This window comes from Poecile atricapillus, chromosome 15 (assembly GCF_030490865.1).
Source record: "Poecile atricapillus isolate bPoeAtr1 chromosome 15, bPoeAtr1.hap1, whole genome shotgun sequence".
Classification (NCBI taxonomy): Eukaryota; Metazoa; Chordata; class Aves; order Passeriformes; family Paridae; genus Poecile; species Poecile atricapillus.
In genome coordinates, this window is record NC_081263.1 from 2,597,882 (window position 1) to 2,620,293 (window position 22,412).

Sequence of the window (22,412 nt, forward strand, 5' to 3'; positions counted from 1 at the left end):
ACAGGTGTGAGGCGCAGGAGATGGAATTTTGGGTGTCTCAGATGGAAAATAACCAAACAAACCTTCCTGAAGAGAAATTGGGCATTTTTTTAAAATTTATTTATTCTTTCCCCAGTGCTTTCTGAAAAAGGAACCCAAATCTGGGCTTTAGGGCATCCTTGGCCCTGCAAGACCTGATCAGTCCTTGAGGAAGGTGGCACTGGGCTGTCAAGTGACAATTCTGTTCACATCATCACAGTTTCTTCCAGAGATGCGTAAAAGAGGCAAAATTTCTGAGCACCTTGCTTATAAATCATTTTTATGTTCTCATTTTCCCTTTAAAGGATAAAGGAAACCCGCTGGAGGTGTGCAGGGAGAAGAAAGGAAAGGGAAGCACAAAGAAATGAGTGCCTGTCAGTGGTGAACTGGGAGAAAAAGCTGGTTTTGAGTTGCAATCCAGTCCCCTTCTCTCCTAAAGAGGTGTGAAATTCCAGCCTTTGCATTTGTTAGACTCATTGTAGCATTTCAGAAATGAGCATTTTGGACCATCTGTAGGCACAGGCACAGGCAGGATACATGATGACTAACAGAACTTCTAAAAAACACAAACAAGCTGCCCTTCTGAAGGGTATCTTTATGGATTTTATATATTTACACACAGAAATCTGCTGGGTACGGTGAGAGCTTGTTTAGAGAATGCAATGCTACAGTTCTGTTCCTTTTTTTCCTCTTCCTGCTGCTGGGCTGCTTATCCAGCATATATAGGAAGATATTTGAGCTACCAGACAATGGAATCTTGTGTTGTTTTTTTTTCCTTTTTTTTTATTATTAATGCACAAAACCAGGCAGTGAAATAATTGCCCCTTGGGATAGGAAATAAGGATGTTTCCATTTATTCCTGCGTGCATTCAAGCAAAGCCAGTCAATTGTCTAATGTACTGACTCGGGTTCTATTCATATGTGTGGAACATTAGAAATGTGGAGTTTCCATTACCTTAGAGCTTTTCTTTACTGTGTATTTGAGCTGGGATCTTCTTTTGAAGCTCAACCACCTTCTAAGCTGTGCCAGCATCGTGAAATAACAGCAATGTCTGCTGCTCCATCCCTGAAAAGTTCAACTCGTCTCACCCAAAGTTATTAATCGTAAGGAATGTGTTAATTCTTGGGGAATCTGAAAAGCTGAGTGATCTGAGCACTCAAGAAGCCATGTGCTTCTTCCTGATCCTCAAAATTTCATCTTTTTTACTGTTTTCACACTGATTATTCCTGGCTAAAAGATAAAGAAGTTCTAATGTAAGGGAAATGGGTGGTTCAAATCACCCTGTCCAATCTTTTCCCTTGCACATCTCCCATCAAAAGAAGAAATTTGGTCACAATGGGAAGGAAAAAGGCTTTAAACTATTGGGGTTTTAAAAGTAAAAATTATTAAAACGCTGCCCTCCTACAAAAATAACCATAAAAAAGTTGAGTTCATGTTACTCAGTAAAAAATCCACTTATGGAAAAAGAAAATATTTCAACCATCTCTTGCCTGGTTGGCAGCAGCAGTTGGGCTCTTCCCAGGTGGATCCATGGCAGGCAGGGAGCTGATTCCTTCCCCATCACTGAGAGAGACCTAATTACCACACAGCATTAATTGCAAACCCCAGGGCTACTCAAGAGTCCACCTATGAAACTGTGACTTCATGGCATTGCTGCTTTCAGTTTAAAAAGAATTTTATTTTTCCTGGTGTTTGCAGCTTCAGAGAAATAATGACGCAAAGCTAGTCAAATATTAAATAAAAATAGAACTTTTGTCTTAAATTTAGTAACTGATTTCAGTTCACTTTATTTTTGACTCTGTTTTAATTTGCCCTCCACTTATTTCACTGTTGTTTATTGTTTCTGCCTGACTCTTGGCTGCAGCCCTGCTGCCTGTTCCTTCAGAATTTTGCAATATGAGTAAACCCAGAAATGCATCTTGAAATGTGTCTGCCTTGCTGTGGTAGCTGGCTGTGCTTTGTTGCAGCCCTTTTTCCTCTGTTTTGTCCTGCCTGCAGTGTTTATGTAGATCCTTGCAGATATTTTGGCCTAACTGTGGTGTGGAGCCTCCCTCCTGACAGGGGTTTGGGCTTCCCTTGGGAATTTTGTTTGGTTTTATTAAGAGAAAAAGGGGTGCTGCTCACACTTTGTCCCCAGACTGTTACTCCACCAAGAGAACACGAGGTCAGGGACAAAGATGCTTCCCTGACACTCAAAGAACTCTCTGAATTCTGTGTTTATTGATAATGCAGGTTTTGTGTGGGGGATCTGGAGCTTTGTCAAACCCCGCAGGGATGGTGACCCGAGGAGCTGGGCCACAGGAGATGCACTGGGGATGCGTTCCCAAAGCCAGACACCGTGTCTTTGTGAAGTCTGGCTGTTCCCAAACCAGCTGTGACTGTCAGGACATTCCTCTGGTGCCATTCCTGTGCCCCACAATCCATGGAACTCCATGGGTGACCCTCTGCCCAAATCCCTCAGGAGCTCCCCATTGCTCAGGAGATCATCCTTACATTCTGTTCTGTGTTGTTTGCTGCCTTCTTCCTCTTCTATTTTCACTTTCACAGGGTTATAGAAATAAGTTTATTCCCAGTTTCAGATGCCACTTTGCATTCATTGGATGTTCCTGTCTGTCTCACAGGGATGTTCCAGCTGGTTTCCATGTACCATTGTTGTGTAAGGGCTGCCCACAAATATTCCCTTTTTCCTCTCTTTTAGCTAAACAGCCCTTTTTAACTGGTTCTTGTGAAGGCCTTTCTCACTGCTATGCCAGGACACATTCCCTAAATATTCATATGGAATATTTCTTACCTAGAATTTAAAATTAAGAGCTTGTAGTAATACAGACACTTGCCCTGTGCCACAAAACTCAAATACTTATTTGTGAGTGCAGAAGAAATCCAGAGATTGACAATGAATCAAATAACAGGAGAGATCTTTTTGGTGAGCATAGAGTTTATATTTCCAGCTCAATCAGTATAAAATCAAAGTGGAAGTGGCAGTTTCAACCAAGGGTTGAAAGATTATGTTCTTCAGCTGACTGCTGCAATAAAACAATTATTTGTGATTAATTGAAATAGTTCTTCAGTGACAGAAAGTGGTTGAAAATTCTGCCAGCTCCCTTGCTAAAGAGAGAGAAGGGAAAATATTTGATTTCAGCTCTCTGGCAGGATAATTCCTGTCTGGAAGCAGAAACCATTTCTGCCAGGTCTTCATCCTGCTCTTCTCTCTTTGCATCACATCAGCTCCATCCAGAACGGAAAAAACAACCCCAAACTCCAAGAATAACTGCAGATGTGGGGTCTGCTGGAGAACTGAGAGCACAAATCCAGCAGCTGGACTGTGAGCTGGAGCAGCTGGGATGGAGGCACACACATTCTGGGCTGTGCTGGAGAAACAGTAATTAACCTCCAGCAGAGGGGTAGGGCACCTACCTGGGACCAGTAATTTTCTCCAGCTCTTGCAGCAAAATTTGAGCTGAGCTCATTTGTCAAGCTTTGAGTCTTTAAATCCATAACCCTAATTAATTAAGAATCTCTAATTACCCAAAAATAGTGCTCTGTATTTAGGGTTTAGGTGTGGTGAAATGCAGAGAAAACACGAGAGAAGCTGGAGGATGCTCAGGGCAGGAGATGCCAGGGAAATGTGTGTTTTCAGAGGTGCAGGGGAAGCCAAATGTCAAAGTGTCAGTGACCTCTAGGGCAGGTCCTAAAGTGCCAGAAGCCACTGCCCAGTGCTTGGACATGGATCCTTGTGCTCCTAAAACACCAGTGACCACCAAACTTGTCAGCAGAGATTCTGATATTGGAGACCCAAAGCCAAGTAACCCTTGGCAGTTAAACAAAATAAAAAAGTGCTCTTTCCTAAACCAGAAACTCCTGGGATGAAGCTCAGGTTGTTTACAACCTTAACAAGAAACTGAAAACATCAGGTGCAAGTGGGTTCTGGCCCTGCCTTCTTCAGAGGAAAAAACCCATTCACAGTTGAAGGTCTTACTAAGTTAAAAATGTATAGCTTTTAACTGGTCTGTGAGCAGATGTGACTCAGACAAAGGTGTAACGTGGACAGAGGCATCACTTGCAGCCAAAGTTTGGCCTTTCTGCAGAGGATGCTGTTTTCCAGCCCTCGCACACAAGTTCCTAGAAGCACAGGGATGGGCATCTGGGAGTCGCCCTGGGAGGTCACTTGAGGGGGATCTGCTGAGTTTGGGGCCGATTTTGGGTTCAGCAGAGCAGCAGATGGAAGCTTCTTCCTGAGGATTTATCAGCACCATCCCTCAGCAAAGGTAAGCTCTGATAACAGAGAGGAGCCGGGACACATCTGCATGTGTATGAGGACGTTAAAGGAGTAAAACTATGCATGTTTCTGGGTGAGTGACAGGGTGTCCCCTCCGGAGCCTCGAGCACCGTCCCAATAACGGGGAATCTTTGTGTTCTATGGCAAACAAACGCCTGTACTTAGTGGCTTTGTCTGAAGATAGAAGTTGATAAGATGCTGGTAAAGCTGCTGTGAGGCTCCTGTTATCTTTCTTGCAGAGAGCGTTTCCAGGGATTCACTCCAGAAAAACTGCTGGACCGGGGGATTCAGAGTGATTTTTGTTGACGTTTGAAGTAAAAATTAGTTTCTGGTGATTTTCTTCACCACTTACGGGATTGTGCTGTTAAAAAAACATGAGTGTGGCTAAAATGAATTCTTTTTTTTTTCGTATTTTCCGGCAAGATAGGGTAGGGAGTGGCATCAGAGACGCAAAAATGAGAATGAGTCTTTGGGTGAGAACTAGAAAAGTGTTGAATGGATTACGGGGTTTCTTTTGTATTCATTCAGATAGGTCATGGTAAAAAAAACAACGTGATGAGCTGTTTGGTGTCACACAGCGCTGTTTGTGGGTCAGAACGAGGGAAATGTTCTCCTTTTCTTGAAAAGCTCGAGGCTTCCACTTTGGCAGCGCGGGGTGTGCGGGATGCGGGGTGTGCGGGGATGCTGTGGAGGCTCCGAGAGCGCGGTCCCAGCGGTCCCCGTTGTCCCCATCCCCGGTCCCCGCTGTCCCCCGGTCCCTGCTGTCCTCATCCCCGGTCCCCGCTGTCCCCGCTGTCCCCATCCCCGCTGTCCCCGCTGTCCCCCGGTCCCCGCTGTCCCCCGGTCCCCGCTGTCCCCATCCCCGGTCCCCGCTGTCCCCCGGTCCCTGTTGTCCCCATCCCCGGTCCCCGCTGTCCCCCGGTCCCCGCTGTCCCCATCCCCGGTCCCCGCTGTCCCCCGGTCCCCGCTGTCCCCATCCCCGGTCCCCGGCGCTCCCCGAGTCCCCGGCCGGCCCCAGCAGCTCCCGGTCCCGCAGCAGGTCCCGGCCTGCCGGAGATGGAAGCAGATCACAGCTCACAGCCGGGGCCAGGGGTGATGGAGCCCCAGGCCATCATCTTACATAAACCCCACGCATTTGCATAATGTGTTGTACAAGATGAAAACGGAGGAAACTTTTTTTATTCCTTCTTTTTTATTAAAAAAAAAAAAAAAAAGGTGAAGGAGCTTTTAAAAAGGATATCCTTTTGAAAAAGGATGTCAGAAACTTGTACTTCCCAGAATGGCAGTGTCAGTAATTGGTCAGAAAGGATTTCAAGGCTGACTGTCTGATTTGGAAATCTGTCATAGTGTACTTGGGGAAAACAATAACCAGAGGTAGGAGCATAAACAAAAATATTGTGCTGCTGATGGGCAGCTCATCCCTTTGGAAGGAGCTGTTTCTCCAGACCTTTTGGAGGCCACACGTAGGAGAAATCCTTCCTTCCACAGCAGGGCTGTGGCAGGGAGAGCCAAAGCTTGTAGAGTCACCAAGCCAAGGGATTTTTAATTACAGGGGGTGACTCAGGTGTTGATGCAGAGGTCAATGCATGGCCTGGGATCTCCAAAAATGCACCTTAAGCTGTGACTTGGCCAGTGCTGGGAGCAGTGGGTTCTGTGCAAGGCTGGATCAGTGGTGATGCCTCATTGCCCAGATGTATGTGCCTCCTGTGCTGGGCTCATTGCTTCCCTGCAGAAGTTCTTCTGGGGAAAAATTATGTGGAGTTGAGGCAAAAAAGTCCCAGGGAACTGTAAAGCTTGGATGCTGTCTCTGTTGTGATGCATTAGGGAAGGCTGGCTGGTGTTTGTGAAAGTCTGATAAATATCCCAGGGTGTAGCTATGACCATGGAGCTCATTAACCACAGCTGCTCATTAAAAAAATATATAAAAATTCGCCATTTCAAGGAGGGCAGAAGGCAAAACATGTCCCTGCTGGCTGGATGTAAAGGTGGGATTGGCAACTGAGTCATCTGCTCCCCTGCCAGTGAAACTGGGCTGTGAGGAGCTGCAGTGGGGCATCCCAGCTCCCTCTCTGGGAATGGGATGTCCAGGCTGGGCAGCAGAGCTGGCTGGAAGCTCCCTTCAGCTGTTGCTTCAGGAACTGGTTATGATTTTAATAGCTGAACCAACCAAACTGCTTCCAGCACAGCCCTGTGCTTGTAAGGGATGAAGAGACTTGAATGAGAGACAGCACTGGGTTTCCTGAGAGGCTTTGTTTTAGCAGGGTTTGGTTTCCTAATCCCCAGCTCCACCATTCCCTGCAGGACTCCCAGAGTTGTGGTGTGCAGCTTTTCCCCAGGCCTTGGCAGTGATGTCCATGTCCTTATTCACCTGTGGGTGCAGGGAAAGGCAGCTGCCTGCTCTGAATTTGGGAGGTGAAATTCATTTCTGGCCACATTGAGCTACTTCTGAACTATTTATGGTCAGATCAGGTGCATGCTTAGGGCCCCTAATTTTTACTGCAATAAGTCACAGTGAAATATCTAAACACTTTGCATGACTAAAAAGGCAAATAGCTCCTTGTCAAGGGGGTGTGAAATCTGCACTTGTCAGCATGGCCTTAAAAAGTGGTTGTACAAGGAATTGGACTTGTCTAATGAAAAATTTTACATTTTTAAATTTTTGCTTAATTTATTCTTCCTCATCTCTCCCCTTTTAAATCTCTTATGAATTTAATTGGAGAGGGGGAAATCTCCTGCCTTCTACCAGGCTGTAAACTTAAAAATAGGATAAAAGAAAATAAACACATTGAAATAGAAGACTGCATGGAGGAGCAGCTCCCTGTCTGTGCTAATAGCCTTCATTTAACTGCAGTATTTTGTATCTCTGGATATATTTCTGTTTCTCTCCTCCAATTCTTCCTCTGGGTTTATATCCCTACCTTTCAAATGTGTTCCTGCACAGATCCACTGTGAGGTTGTACTGCATTTATGAGGATGACACAAGAAAAGCTGACTCTTCCTGTGGTTCCTATGTGCCCTTCCCTGAACTCTAAATCTGGCCTGGCTCTGTGTGTGTTTAGGGATGTCATCACACCTGCCAGCTGGAAAGGTGCCCCTTCCCTCTCTCTGTCCCTTTCCAGGCCACTCTCCATCACCTTTGAGTGAATTTCACAGCCAGGCTCCTCTTGGTAGTGACAGGATGGGAAGCAGCGGGCAGAAACTGGTGCACAGGGAATTCCACCAAAAAATAGGGCAGAACTTTACTGTGAGGGTGAGCTGAGCACTGGAGCAGGCTGCCCTGAGAGGCTGTGGAGCCTCATTCCCTGGGGATATTCAAAATCCACCTGGACACAATCCTGAGGAAGATGCTCAAGGGGACCCCGTGTGAGCAGTGAGGCTGGGCTGAGTGACCTGCAGTGATCCCTTCTGACCTGAGCCACTCTGTGAGGTTCTGTGAAAGGTGGAAATGGTTATTACAGGGTGCACTGAAGCTGGGATGTTGTGGAGCAGCCTCCCTTGGGACTTTAATGAGCTTCATTACAATAACGAGTCAAGCAAACCTGTCTGTGTTGCTGCTGCTGGGTGTGAGAGCTGATTCCTGGAGCTGGTGACTTGATGTCTGGCTGCTGGAAGTCTCTTTAGCTGGTGCTTGTGCCCTGTACTTATTTCTGAGGTTTGAAATACCATCATATGCAGGCAGCTTTGGGACTGTGTCCCACATACTTTGTAGGCAACAAAAGTTGTTCTCAGCTTACCCAAATGAGCAGTTTGAAGGGAAGGTTCTTGTGTCTGAGGGAGAAACATGAAAAGTTACAAAGCCTGAACTAGGCAAATAATGAAAGAACTAAACTTTTCCTCTCTAGTCTTTTTGGGGTTTTTAATCACTGTGAGAGTGTTCCCTCTGGGATGTATTAGCTGAGCTTTACAATACAAGGGAAAGGTGTCAAAGAACACCTTCTCAAAAATGTGTACCTAAAAAACCCTGAGGCCCAGGCTCTTTCTTCCACCAGAGTTAAAACCCAGAGCCACCAGGCAGGTGGGAAATTGCATCCTTGGGGAGGGAAGAGGCTGAGGGTAGAATGCACAACTGCTCTTTGGGGCTGAGCTGGCCAGGACTGGCCCAGGGGAGCCTTCCACAGCCTCTTCCAGACAAGGAGCATTATGAGCATTTCTGGTGAGTCACTAAAGCCCTGCCTAGCAATGCTGCTGGCTTGAACCATTTTGTAATGTAGAGGTTATTCTCCCTGTTACTCCTCCTGGCAGTGCTAAGTTGTTGTGACAGTGATGTTCCTGGCTGCTGCTATTAATCCAGCCTTCCTGGAGATGCAAAAGTCAGGCTGGATCCGGGCAGGATGCGCAGTCAGATTCATCCCTGCTCTGTCCTTTGCTGTTCTGAGTCCTGGCAAAACACCACAGCCGTTGTGTGCAAGGGTCACAAACTGGGGGAGGATGTGACTGGGAGCTCCTTTTCTATCACATCCCAGTGCTGGACCACATCACCTTATCATCCACTAATTTTTATCCATTTTATCTTATTATCCAAGAAGGTCGCTTGTGTGGGTGCACCTCTGGTTTTCCCACGCAGTCATGCATTTCTGTTCCATGCTTCAACTTCCTGCCTCATCAATGCAGCCCTTATGCAACCCTCAGCATCTCTGTGGATTCATCACAGCACAGCTCATCCTTGGGGATGTGTGCTGGGGAAAAGACTGAGAGGCAGAAGGAACCACCCAGAAGTGCCTGGCTCTCCCAGGGATGCCTGGAGCAGGCCTGGGATGGATTTCACTCCCTGCCTCTGCTGGGAGAAAGTGGCCATGTGTGGAATCTCTCCTGGAAGCACCGGTGGAGGTTCCCATGTGCCAGGACAGGGAGCTCATTAAGGCTGGCCCTGACACAGATTATTCCTCAGGGGATTATTTCCACACATTCCCCACCAAAAAAACCTCTTTTCCCGCATGAGCTCCTCTTCCAGCCCAGTCTCTAGGAGCAGAGAATGAGTTTTGGTGGGTTTTGACCATCACTTCCCTTCTAGTTTGAGAGATTCCCTCACTGGAGAGGTCCAGGTTTCCTCTCCTGTATTTCCTGGCCGTGTGGGGTGTCCGTGCCCACAGCCAGGTCTGTCAGCAATGCTGGGGGCCTTACCACACCAAAAGGTGTGAGAGGACAAAATGCTGCCCAGGAGTGCTGGGAAAAGGGTGAGGAACAGCCCTACCATCCCTGTGGAGGTGCTCAAAGCATGGAGGGATCTCCTGCAGCCATTTCAGGACTTGGGCTGGAGCAGAGAAGTGTGAGGGAGCGTGCAAGGCAGTGTCGCACTTCTGTCTTCAATTCTCACCATCCAAATGTATTAAATTAGTTTTCCCCAAATCAATCCGTTTTGCTCATGGTAGCAACTGGTCAGGGATCTCAGTGGATTTTATGTTGAGCCATGAGTTAAGTTTTTCTCTCCCATTGAGGAAGAGTGGCGGTGCGGGTGGCTGAAGGCTGAGGTCAGCCCACCACACTTGTGCAGCTCTGTGTTCACCCAGTGCTTAAGCTAAATCCTTGATTTTATCACAAGCTTTTCCTTCTCTCTTGTTAACCTGGTGTCCACAGGCCTCTAATTCAGCAGGAGCTGTCCAGATAAATCCCCTGGTCAGAGTGTGGGGAGCACCACAGCTGAACTGGGCCAGGTTTCAGCTTCTGGATTCCCTGGGCTGTGAGGATTACAAAGGCTCTGTGTAATCTCCTACCGTCCAACCAGATTTTCTCAAAATTGGGAGAAACACACTTAGAATTTTCAGCCATAGCTAAAATTCTATGGCTAAAAATATTAACTAGGGCTGTGTCTGTGCTTATGATGGCTCCAGATACAACTGCAGGGAACTCTGTGTGCGAGGAAATCTGTGCTCCCAGCTCTGCATGCGCAGGTCCAAACACTTGGATTCATTCTTAAGATGTGCATAAAACTCCTTCCCCTTCACTTGCTTTTACTGTAACTGACAAAGCTGCCTGACTCAAGCATTTCAGAAATCTAATGCTTAAGATTTCACTGTGGATTTTTTGGCTTCAAAGTGATTTTGTTATGTCCCCAGAGCCCAGTTAAATCCTTAGTTATAATGATTGCACACTGAAGGGTGCTGTTACATAGAAATGCTGTCCCATAATGGCTTCGTTGCTGTGGAAAATCCGATGTTATTTGGTCATTCCCTAAGCCATCAAGACATTTGCCTCAAGGCTACAAACACAAAGCTACAGGCAAAACCCTCTGGACATAATGAGTGGGCATTTATGCAGAACTAAAAACTGGAACAGCTGAGCAGTAGATCTATGAATAGCAAGCATGCCTCTAAGCACAAAAGACATCATTCTGCAATAAAGGGGTTTATAATGGTTCTGACATCTTGTATGTCAAGATCATGCTACGTTGTTGTAACTTTTTTTTTTCCTGTTTGTTTGTTTGAGCCCTGTTCCTTAAGGAAGGTGTGAGTAATTAAAGGGTGTGAAGGAAACCCTATAGCTCGGAGAGAGCAAAAATTGGGCAATGGGCACTTTTGGCAAGATCCATCATTTTGATCATGTTTGCTGGAGAACAAGCTTATTGCTCCCATGCTGTATTTCCAGTTCCACCCTTCAGGATTTCTTAGGGGGTTCCTGTTGTATCAGCAGCTCTAATAGGCTCAAATCTAATGTTAGCTGAGAAGTGTCTTCTGATGGAAACACAAAGATTGGACTAACCATAAAGTACAGGGTCAGGGAGTCAGGCAATACAAAGAAGGGTAATAAAATTCAGAGTGATTTGGATCAACAGGGAGCTGGAGGAGTTTCATGCTGAGAAATGTACCCCAGCGAGGTCTCAGGCACTTCCAAATAAATGGCAAGAATAGATGGGAAGGGATGTGTGGCTTTTACACCAGGAGCATAATGAAAACCCAGAGTAGAAATTGGAGCTGGAGTTAGAATATAGAAACAGCCTAGAGGGAAAACAGGAGGGGAAAGGGAATGTAAGTATACGCAAGATGATAAATCATTATCTGTGTGTTTGCATCCATGTGCATATGATCAGTTCTTGAGACACTGTGGATTTCCAAGTTGGTGTGGAGTTTTAGTGGGGGTTTTTGGGGTTTTTTCTTCCATGTTTTCCTTGTGCCAAGGTGCTGCGGGATGGGAAGGGATGTGCCAACCCTTTGTGACTGGGAAAAACAAATTCAAACATGTTTTGCGATCCTCGCAAAGTAGTTTAGGCCTCTCCAGACCATCCATCACAGAGATGAGCAAAGCCCCAGCACTGTGGAGTTCCTACAGGAAAATGTGGTGCAGGGATTAGGTGTTGCCTCTGACCTGAGAGGGGATGCAAGTCTCCATTGTAAAGCAGCACAGATACCTGAGCTGGCTGTGATTGTGGGACAATAACCCAGCCCTTCATTTTGGGAATCAAATTTTCCTTCCACCAGCACAGCAAGTGCAGAGATCAGTGCTAGAGAGTCCAGAAAACTGGAGCCTACAATACAGCTGCGCACCTATTTCCTCATGTCCAAATGCCTTGCACAGCCACAAGCAAATTGTTTCTCCCCTTGGCATGCACCTTTCTTATCCCTGAAACCCGGGTACCGTGTCTACTTTGCATCTCATCCCGAAGAGAGTCTAAACTGCAAGATGTCAGATATGGAAGGATGATACTTAAGTTGCTTAGGAAGGCAAAGGGATTAATTTCATTATCCCTCCATCTTCTTCCTTGCAGCTGATGGCTTTTCCTGCCAGGAAAAAGACTCCTGAGGCCCTGCTGGGAGAATGACATTTCTGGCCTGCTGCTAAGTAATGGCTCTGTGCTCTTGAGAAGTTAATTGATAGAACAGCATGGAAGAACTTGAATTGAACTGTTCCCTTCACAAAATGCCAAGTTAAACCCAAGGATTTCTATTTGGTGGCCATTGGCTGTGGCTTTATGAAGGCAGGGCTGTGTTGGAAACCTGTCCCTGCTGTGTGCTGCAGGGAATGTCCTGCAGCACCAAACAGGGCAGTCTGCTAGTGGAGTCAGATTTTGTTCTGCTCTGTTTGTACCAACTGTATTTCCAGAAAGGATTTTAATTTTTTCTCTGGAAAGCATCTCCTACTGTTGCATATTTTAGTAGCATCTCTGTCTGTCTGTGACTGGCAGAGAAGAAGCGATTTGGTAAAGAGGGATTTTGACTGAAACCTGCTTCAGTTATTGACTGGAATTCAGTTATTGACTGACAGTTTTTTGACTGGAGATGTGTATTTTTGGCTGTTAAACAAAATATCCAGTTATAAAATGAAAACAGGTCATTAAAATATCTGTGTTTTTGTATAGCAGCAGGTGAATGGTAAAAAAACGTGCAGTGACAGCAAAACTAGAAAGACTGAGACTTGTGCATGCCTGGAGGTGGAGGTTCCTCTTCACCAAGGTTCCCTGGCACAGAGATGAGAGACAGAGAGGTTGGTTTTCGTCTCCTGCTGTGGGTGTGTGCTGTCCATCACCAGAGGCCCCTCAGGAACTGTGAGAAATGCAGGAGTAAATCCCTCCAGGTTTGTGCACTGTCCACAGCCTGGTCTCTGATCCCACATCTACGTCAGGCACTCTTGACCTTGAGTCCTGACTCTGCTTTTTTACCCCTTTTTATGTCCAAGTGCCCCTGGAAGCTGCAACCTGCATTGCTCAGAAGGATGTGAGAGTTACTCCTCTGTCATGTAATGAACCCTTCCAAGCAGTCCAAGAATTCTGCTCACAAAACCTCTCCCTTATCAACTCTTCCGTGTACAAACTGCATAATCACCACGTAGCCTGAGCAGCACTGCAAGCCTATTTGCTTTGTGATTTGTGGTTGGATCATTGCATTTCAGCATTTACCAATGAAAGGAAATTGCTAACAAGACACTGGTATTTACATTAATTGTGGCTTTGGGGAGATAGTCCAAAGAAAATTATGCTAAAGCCAGTTATTATGTGTCTCCCTAACAATTAGAATGAAACCCAAAGTTTATAAAACAAAAGTTGATCTCAAACAGATTTTAGCTGCTACTTGATATTTTCCCTAGGAAGGGCTGAGGGGGAAAAGGGAGCTTTACATTGTTTTCTTCTTCTTCCTCCTTTCTTTCATCCACTTTCTAAAAACAGTGTAATGGGAAGGTAGCATGTGTGCAACTGCAAGAGAAACTCTCAATTTGCAGTGAGCAGGACCTCAGCTCGTTAGGAGGTCTCATGGAGTGGGTCAGCTGTCACACATGCCACACACTAAATGTCAGGGTTTCCCTGGTTGAAGCTGTTGGTTATCATTGGTTTTGTTTCACCTCAAAGCAGTTTTGTGCAGCTCTGCAGGCTGAGCAGAGGTTTTGCTCTAAAACCTTCAAGGTACTCTCAGCTCCTTTCATGTGTGTCCCACGAGATAATCGTGAGGGTGCTAATACTTCTCCTTGCTCCTGCTGCAATTTGAACTATTTCTGGACACTAATTCAATGCTTTTTATGATGTTAGATGTATGATGAGGAGCAATTTAAGGTTTCTCAGGATGACTCACTTGCCAGCCTAGCAGATCCAAGAAACAAACACAGATGTGAGATTTAAATTCTCTTTTGGCATAAAACACTGCCTCATGCTATAAACCACAAACTATGCCCAGTGGAGACTGGGAACACTATTCTTTTTTTAGCTTCAGCTAGTCAGGTAACTCCTGACTGCAGAGGTGAGCAGGGATTCATGCACCTTGTTCTCCCAGTAAACATGAGTGCTGTTTGTACATCCTCACTAATGGTGGGATTTGTCTCCTCCAGCTCTGGAAGTCTGACCTGAGTTTCTTGTGGAGGCTCTTTAGTGAGGAAACGCAGGCATTTCTGAAGGATGAATCATCTGCCTTGCTGTCAATGTCTATTTTAGGGACATGCCTGAAGTGAGGTGAAATTAAATCCTTCCCCAAAAATTCTTCAGTAAGAAGGGGGATTTTGGATGCTCTGGGGAGGTAGCCTGGGCTTCCTTTCCTCAGATGACCCCGTGAGCAGACTCTTCCCTTACGTCACTGCACAAGTCCTGAGCAGATCCAGGCACAGCAATGTGTGTTCTGGCACCCAGACCTGTTCCTGCTGACCTGGCTTTGGGGTTACTCTGCTCCCCCTTCCCCTCTCACAGGCAAAATGGACTGCACTGATATGTGGCTGGCCACCAAGAGGCTGCAGACTAAAAGTGTAACTGGGTTTAATTATTAAGGTATAATTGAGGTCTTTGTGTTTATAGGATAATTGTTTCTTTTTTAATATAACTTAAACTTCGCAATACAAGGAACAGGCCTGAACCTGTGCATGGATGCTGGAAACGGTCTAAGAAGATTAAGGTCTCTTAATTGATTTCACATAAACAGGTGTGACTGAATTCATCAGAAGAAGGTTAAGACTAAATGTATTCTGCTAATTATGTGAAAATTGCCAGAGTGTGCTGGGTTGAGCAATTGCCTTCCCTTTGCAAGTGGGATCATTCCTCAACTGTACATCAAATGGCAAAAATGACATTTCCTAAGCAAGTGAGCCAATCTGTCACATGCTGGGCTTTATTTTGAAATTTCTTTGCTTGTAGACACGTTGGCAGAGGTGGATTTGGCAATGGGACATGGGAATGTCCCCGGTGTGCTGTACCTGACTGGCAGCGTGGGAGGACAGGTGTCAGAGCAGGGCTGTGGCATTCTCTAAACTTCAGGAATCTGCACCATTGGAAATTCCTGTTCTGGAGAACTGAAGGAGTAACTCTGTTTAAAACACTTGCTGTCAATGTCTATGTGACCTCTGAAGTCAACCTTTCCTTGTTAACTTTAGGCATTGGAGATGCAGAGCATGGGCATTTCAGCAGTACATGGAACACCCCTTGTCCTGGGTTTCAAAATTGCCACTGGAGTATAAAACTCCTCACCCAGCTGACAAACAAACCGATTTATTCTGTTTACTCTGCACTCTTTGCCATCTGTCCTCCTAATCTTACATCTTGAGGGAGCAAGATGGAATTGACAGTGTTGAATGCAGCTGTAGAAAGGACAAAACTCCTGCTTTTGAGACATCCACCCCAGACTGTGCAGGTGTGACAACAAATTGTGTGATGAGATAAAAGTGTCCCAGAACAGCATCACAGGGCCCTGCAATTACTTGGTGATGCTCCCAACAAATCCATTTGCTGATGAAATTGTTCCTTGAGTCTCCAGACTGAAGGGTGACTTGTATTTAAGGTGTGATTTCAGCAACACATTTGCATAGAGATGCTCCAAAATTAGTTCAGTTGCCTAAATCGCTGTTTTGTAATAGCAAAGATATTGTTTGTAATGTTTAATATAGAAAATAATATGCTTCATGTATTATTGTCTTTTCCTACTTTAATTTTGAGACCCAAATGCAGACTTACATTGATGAGCAGTGAGGGATGATTTAGCATTTATGTTTTACTCAAAGTGAGCAACTACCAAGTAATAAGGAGCAAAATCTTAATTTAAAAAAACACAACTCAATTGCACCTCTACAGAATGCTGGGAAAACATCTTCTAAGTGTAGATGCACAGTTTTATGTCTATTATTTAAGATAGTCACCATCCATGCAGATTTTCAGCTCATTTTTTTTGGAGATGAGGCTTTCTGAAGTACAAATCTTATTCTTCTTAGGGGATCCCAGCAGGAAAACCTGTCTGTGTCTGCATTTTGGAAAAAGGATGTAGTGGTTGTACCTGCACCTGCCAAACATGAGCTAAAGTTATGCCATTTCCAACAGAAAAAAAAATAAGCATTATGAATGAACTAAACTTTGCAGAAGATATCAGACATAATCTTTTACTCTTCTGAGTTTTGGTAGCGCATTAGGAGGAAGATTATTTCCAGATTTAAGCACCATAATTTGGGAAAGAGATGGGCCAGGTGAAGAATATCTAAAAAGGAAGGGAAATAGAGTTTGTGAAAAGAGATTGAACTTGGGTTGCTTCTCTTGCAGACAGGACCAGGATGGTGTTACAAGCCTTCAAACAGAAGGAAGAGAGTTTATCCTCTGTGCCCATTCACCCATAAAAATAAATTTCTTGACAACAAAGCTAGGCATCAGAAAACCATTTTTAGCCAGAAGAGGATATTTGTAATAAATTGTGAGCCTCAGCTGAGGAAAAGATTAGACAAACATCAGTTTGGAGCGGGGAGGGAAATAGCTGGAAGATTGCTTGAGATCCCTTCCAGCCCTGTTGTTCTAATTTTATGATTTATTTTTTTAATAACTGCTGTAAGCACTCTTGGACAATGAATTAGAAGAAGTAGTTTTAAAAAGTTGTAACTTCAGTTACTGAAAAATCATTCCTTATTCCAAGTAAACATGTCAGCTTAATTTTTCTGTCCTGGATTGCAATTTTTTCTTTCTCTAGAAAAGCGTCTTCCTTTAAATGGAACACGGTGAAGAAGCTCTTTGGCAGTTTCCTGCCAGCTTTTCCAGAAATACATCTATAGGTGAAAGAAAAAACTCTCATCAGAACATATTGTCTGCAGGAGAGAAAAAAATTAAGTCTTGAGTTATGTTGATGTGGAAAAGGATCAGTGTCTGACACTCACTCACTCTCATTCAAGTTTAAATTTATTTTGCAAATAGAAGCCCTGCTTCTTGCCATCTGCTTCAAACATCTCCTTCAGGCTGACTTTTGGCTGTTCTTCATAGGAACTCTTTTTATTCTGTGCATCCAAAGTTTCATTTGATTTCCGAAGGGGATGAATGCCCTGATTCCTTTGCTCCTTTGAAAACTCAAGCTGGTTTGTTTTCTTTTTTTTTTAATCAAGACCATCAAGAGCTGGCTGAGAGGGCTTTGCAATTGATAGCATTTAAGCACATGCCTTAAAATATTAAGATAAATTGGGTACTTCCTATTTATTTGCTGCCTAACTTGGATTTCATTTTATCGAAACAAGCTCCCACCTCTCTGCTTTTGCCCCGACATTAATCAGACTCTAAAATCCAAAGTTGCTCCATGAATTTGGAGCAGGGAAGGAGTGGAGAGGAAGTTTGCAGGGACAGGAATCTCAGCCAGACCAAGGTGCTGCTCCATGGCAGGGGATGCAAAAGGCAGACGAGCTCAACTCCTCTGAATGCAAACCAGTCCTTGGCAAAACATCTTTGGGGCATGGCTGGAAAGGGGGAAATGATTGATTGAAATAGATTTCCAAGTGATTTATCTAATCCAGAGTTATTTGTTACATCCTCTCCAACTGATGAAAAAACAACACAATGCACTGAAAGGGTTTTGCTCTCCAAGGTGTGAGGTTATACAGGAATTACTGGTATTTTTTTTAGTGATTGGAAGCACTTAATTCTTGGCCCCCTGCCTCATAATACAGCCCAGGCTGGTACAAGCAGTTCTGCAAAACATATAATTTTACTTCACTTGTTTTAATGATCAGGAAACATCTACTTTTAAACTGATCTCTGCTGTGCAATTACAAATGTTTTGATGGAAACACACTTTTTAAATTAGTTTCATTCCCATAATGACTCTAGTTAGACTGTGCTATTAGTAAGCAAAAGAATTGCAGTCTCTCATCAGGTTGTTTAGCTTTCCAAATCCAAATTTGTTTCTATTAAGAAATTGGATCAGAGTTGATTCTTTTAAAAAGATTTTGAAAAAATCCTCAGCTTTGCAGAAACTAGTCTTAAAACCAAGCTCTCTTTTTCAGGTCAGTTTCTATTTAATTGATAAACATATTTAAATATTTCCATTTAAAACAAAAAAACTCCATGATGTCGGAATCTTGAATTGTGGATTTTTATTTATTTTCTTGTGCTGGTGTGGAAATGGTGAATGGAACAAAAAATCTCTCGTGTGGCAGATAAGTCTGGAGATAAGAAGCCAAAAAATTGTATATGAAAAAGATATTCCTACTACTTAAAAAAGCTTTATTTATTTCTACTAATGAGTGAAGTAATAGGATAAATCAGACCGGATTTTGGGTCATAAATACTGACAATAAACTACTCTGGCCATTTTGGGAAGGAACTTAAAAACTGTTGAGGTTTTTGGGGGAACTGGCCGTGAAATTGCAGGAATTCAGAGGTGGGATGTGTGTCAGTCCTTCTGTGGGAATGTCACTGGCTGTCTCTGCAGATTGAGATATTATTGTGTAAATGAAACATTGGGTATTCATCTTCCACCGAGGAGATTCAGTAATTACTGTGCTCACCCAGTAGATGACAGCTGTTATCATTCTGATGAAAAGAGCCCTAAATTAAAACCCTGTTGCTTTGCATAGATTCCTATCAGAAACAAATGTTAATTTTCTTGGTTGGTCAACCTCCTTTATCGAGTCCTCTGGCAGGTATAAATAAGGTCCAGCTCTTTATTTTTGTTTAGTGTGTTGTTTCCTGGTGTGCTGATAATTTTGCAGCTGAGAGGAGAAATCCACAATTAAATTGTGGTGGATTTGTGTGTGTTTCTGGCATTGATCCTTCAGCCAATACCTGGGGCATTTCTGCACATGCGTAAAGGCTAAAAACTACCCAGATCTTCTTTGGTTTGCCAAAAAGAGAAGCGGGTCGATGATCAGGATATATTCCTAGCATGGATCTCTGCACACACAGAGCAGGGGCTGTTGGAAAAGCAGATTTCCTTCCTTTTCCCATCCGTGGAACGAGGGCTCGGGGATTAACGCGGTGACATCTGCACAGTCAGGATGGGGAGGTGCTCCTTGTACACCTCTTGTTTTCTTTGGAAACCTTTCCCAATTACAGGAGATTAAACCCTTTAATGTGTCATCATTTCAGGCCAGATGTCAACTGCCGAGCAGCGGTGCTCTGTGCAGATAACGAGGGACAAAAATGAGCTTGCTGATAGGGCAGGTTCGATAAACAGAACAGCTCCTTGTGCAGAGAGGGTTAGGATGTGCAGGAAAACTCTGACATGTGAGGAGACACTGGGGCTGAGTGAGGGCAAAAGTGAGGGTTTGAACATGAACATCCCACTACTGTCATCCCACAAAATTCCACAGATATATAACATTACCTAGCAGTCATTCCAAATTTCTGCTAAAACTCCAACCTGTCACTGTTACCTCTGCTGGAACGACCTCTGCTTCACAAGAACAAAAGTCTGGCCACCAAGAACCCTGTTCCTTATCTTTTTATTTAAAACCCCCACAGTTTAGTGCAGCTGCTGTTCCCAAGGTGCTGAATAAAAAGAACTTGGATGGAGAAGGATGGATGCAGGGCAAAACCTTGGATTGCATGTGGGGTTTGAAGGCTCTTATTCTGTGCAAATTAAGCAAAGCACAGCTTGAAGGGCAGCAGAGACTTGAAACACTCAAAATCCTGGGGAAAACTTGGATCTGCTTAGGGTTCCTAACTTTCTTTCCATACTGGGAGTTGTTCATGAAACAAATAAAAATCACTGGAGTGTCTCCTGCAATCTGATCAATGTAAGACTGAACAATTCTTTATTTTTTGAAGGCAATGGTAAATAATCTCTTTTAAAAAATGCAGTGCATGTCCCAAAGCAGAAGAGCAACAATAAAAACTCTCTTGAGCAAATATTGCAAAAGAAACTTTAAATATGATCAAGCCCTCTATCTGTGTAAAATGGTTTGCTGCAAACTGTATTTTTTCTGCAATATTAGTGGTCCAGGAGTAATTAAACCAGGCTTCTGCAGAGAAATGCCTCCCTGAGATTTTACAGAGGAGAATATTTTGGCACTTTACAGAATTACAATTTTGTTTTGGGCTTTTTTCCTCCCCCTTTTTGCCTAAAGCTTCAAGAATAGTGGGAATATTGCCTGTGGATGTCATTATTTCAGTGCCTGCACCATTTGCATGCTCAAAGTCTTTGGAGTTTCCATGTTGTACAGATTCTCCCTGGCGACCTGGCTGAGAGGAAATGTGAGTTTAATGGGTTTTGTGTTTTTAAAGGCTGGCTGGGCTGGAGATAACTTGTGAGAATCTCACAGATCCCTCTGGAGAGGGAGACACGATGGCGCTTTGGTGCCTTTTAACTCAGCTACAGGTCTGAAGTTTGCTTGGGTTTCTAACACTGAAAATTGCCAGGAGCCTTTTTTTCTTTTTTTCCCTTCATTGTTCTCCTTTGGATGGATGAAACAAGTTAGGGCTCTCTCCAAACTGACTTGTGTGCAACTTCTCCTGAGCAGGAAAAGTCTTTATTTTCCTTGGTTTCTCTTTGTGGCTGAGTAGTTTTCAGGCTCCTTGAGAGGAGAAAGGAGAGAGGAGCTCTGTGCTCGCTCTAGGAATTGTCCTTTCTCATCCTGGCCTGGCTGGGATGGGGAGATTCCATGGAAAAGCAGGACAGGCTCCTCATTGCTGGGCTGTGCCTCGGGCCCCAGTGCAAGCGGTTGCAATTTTGGTTTTTGTGAACACTCTAACTTCACAATTTCCTGAGTGCTTGTGCCATTTATTTATGCCTGCCTTTTATTTATATTCATAGAAGTGCATGCAGACACAGAACTGAGGCTTACAAAAAGTTCAAGCCAATACTTGCCATTTTTTCGGAGATATTTTCACAGCTCTAATATTCAAACGCTGCTTTTACTAATTAAGTTTTCTTAATTATATGATTTGCAAGATTAAAAGGCCACTGCCAATATAAACCACATATTGCCCCTGAACTGTTAGATTATTAAATTGAATTTTTAAATTAATTTTTACTTGCCATGATTTGTATTCTGTTTGTTCTGTGCTATTTTAAGCTTGGATAATAAATATCATGTCAGTCTCGTATTCATTTGTGGACAATTCCAAGTTTTCAGTGCTACAGGGTAAGGGTTTGAAAGGCAGCAACACAATTCTTTGTTTTGTTTCAAAGAATTGTTTTTTTAATTCTGTTCATCTTACGCTTTACAGAAGGCTTTTATTTTTAAACAAAATAAAAAAACTAGGCTAAATATAAGTTGACAGCATCTCTTGAAATTATATTCTTGTTTATGACAGTGTAGAGGAGAGGCACAAAAAGTCAGAGGTCATTTTTTATAAGCGGTAAATTCTCATACGCGAGAATGTCTGGATGTGTAAAGTGTCTGTACGAGACTTGAGTCATCTCTTCCTCTCTGATGGGATTTCTCAGGGCTATGGCTGTGAAAACTGCTTGTGATAAGAACATCTCCCCGCTAATGTGTTTTGTAAGCCTGGCATGTCCTTTTTGAAGCCCCTTCCTGCTCCCTGGCCACGGGCACAGCTTGTCACCCCCGGGAGGGGACTGGGCAGTGAAACCATGGGGCAGGAGCTGGGTGCATGGGCTGGGATGGGCCAGGAACAGGGGCTGCTGAGGGCCAGGGGCTGTGCCAGGGCAGGGACAGGCAAAACCCAGGCATTGCTGAGGGCCAGGAGCTGTGCCAGGGCAGGGACAGGCTAAAGCCAGGCATTGCTGAGGGCCAGGGGCTGTGCCAGGGCAGGGACAGGCTAAAGCCAGGCATTGCTGAGGGCCAGGAGCTGTGACCCAGGGCCAGGCATTGCTGAGGGCCAGGGGCTGTGCCCCAAGGGCAGGAGCTGTGCCAGGGCAGGGACAGGCTAAAGCCAGGCATTGCTGAGGGCCAGGGGCTGTGCCAGGGCAGGGACAGGCTAAAGCCAGGCATTGCTGAGGGCCAGGAGCTGTGCCCCAAGGGCAGGGACTGTGCCAGGGCAGGGACAGGCTAAACCCAGGCATTGCTGAGGGCCAGGGGCTGTGCCAGGGCAGGGACAGGCTAAACCCAGGGGCTGTGGCCCAAGCCCAGGCACTGCTGAGGGGCAGGGGCTGTGGCCCAAGGGCAGGGACAGGCCCAAGCCCAGGCACTGCTGAGGGCCAGGGGCTGTGACCCAGGGCCAGGACAGGCCAAAGCCAGGCACTGCTGAGGGGCAGGGGCTGTGGCCCAGGGCAGGGGCTGTGCCAGGGCAGGGACAAGCTAAACCCAGGGGCTGTGACCCAGGGCCAGGGACAGGCCAAAGCCAGGCACTGCTGAGGGCCAGGGGCTGTGACCCAGGGCCAGGACAGGCCAAAGCCAGGCACTGCTGAGGGGCAGGGGCTGTGACCCAGGCCAGGCACTGCTGAGGGGCAGGGGCTGTGCTGGGTCAGGGCAGACCTGGCCCAGGGGCTGCTGAGGGCCAGGGGCTGTGGCCCGTGCCCAGGGGCTGGAGGCACAAGTGAGTGGACTTGTTGGGAGCAGCGAAGTCACAGC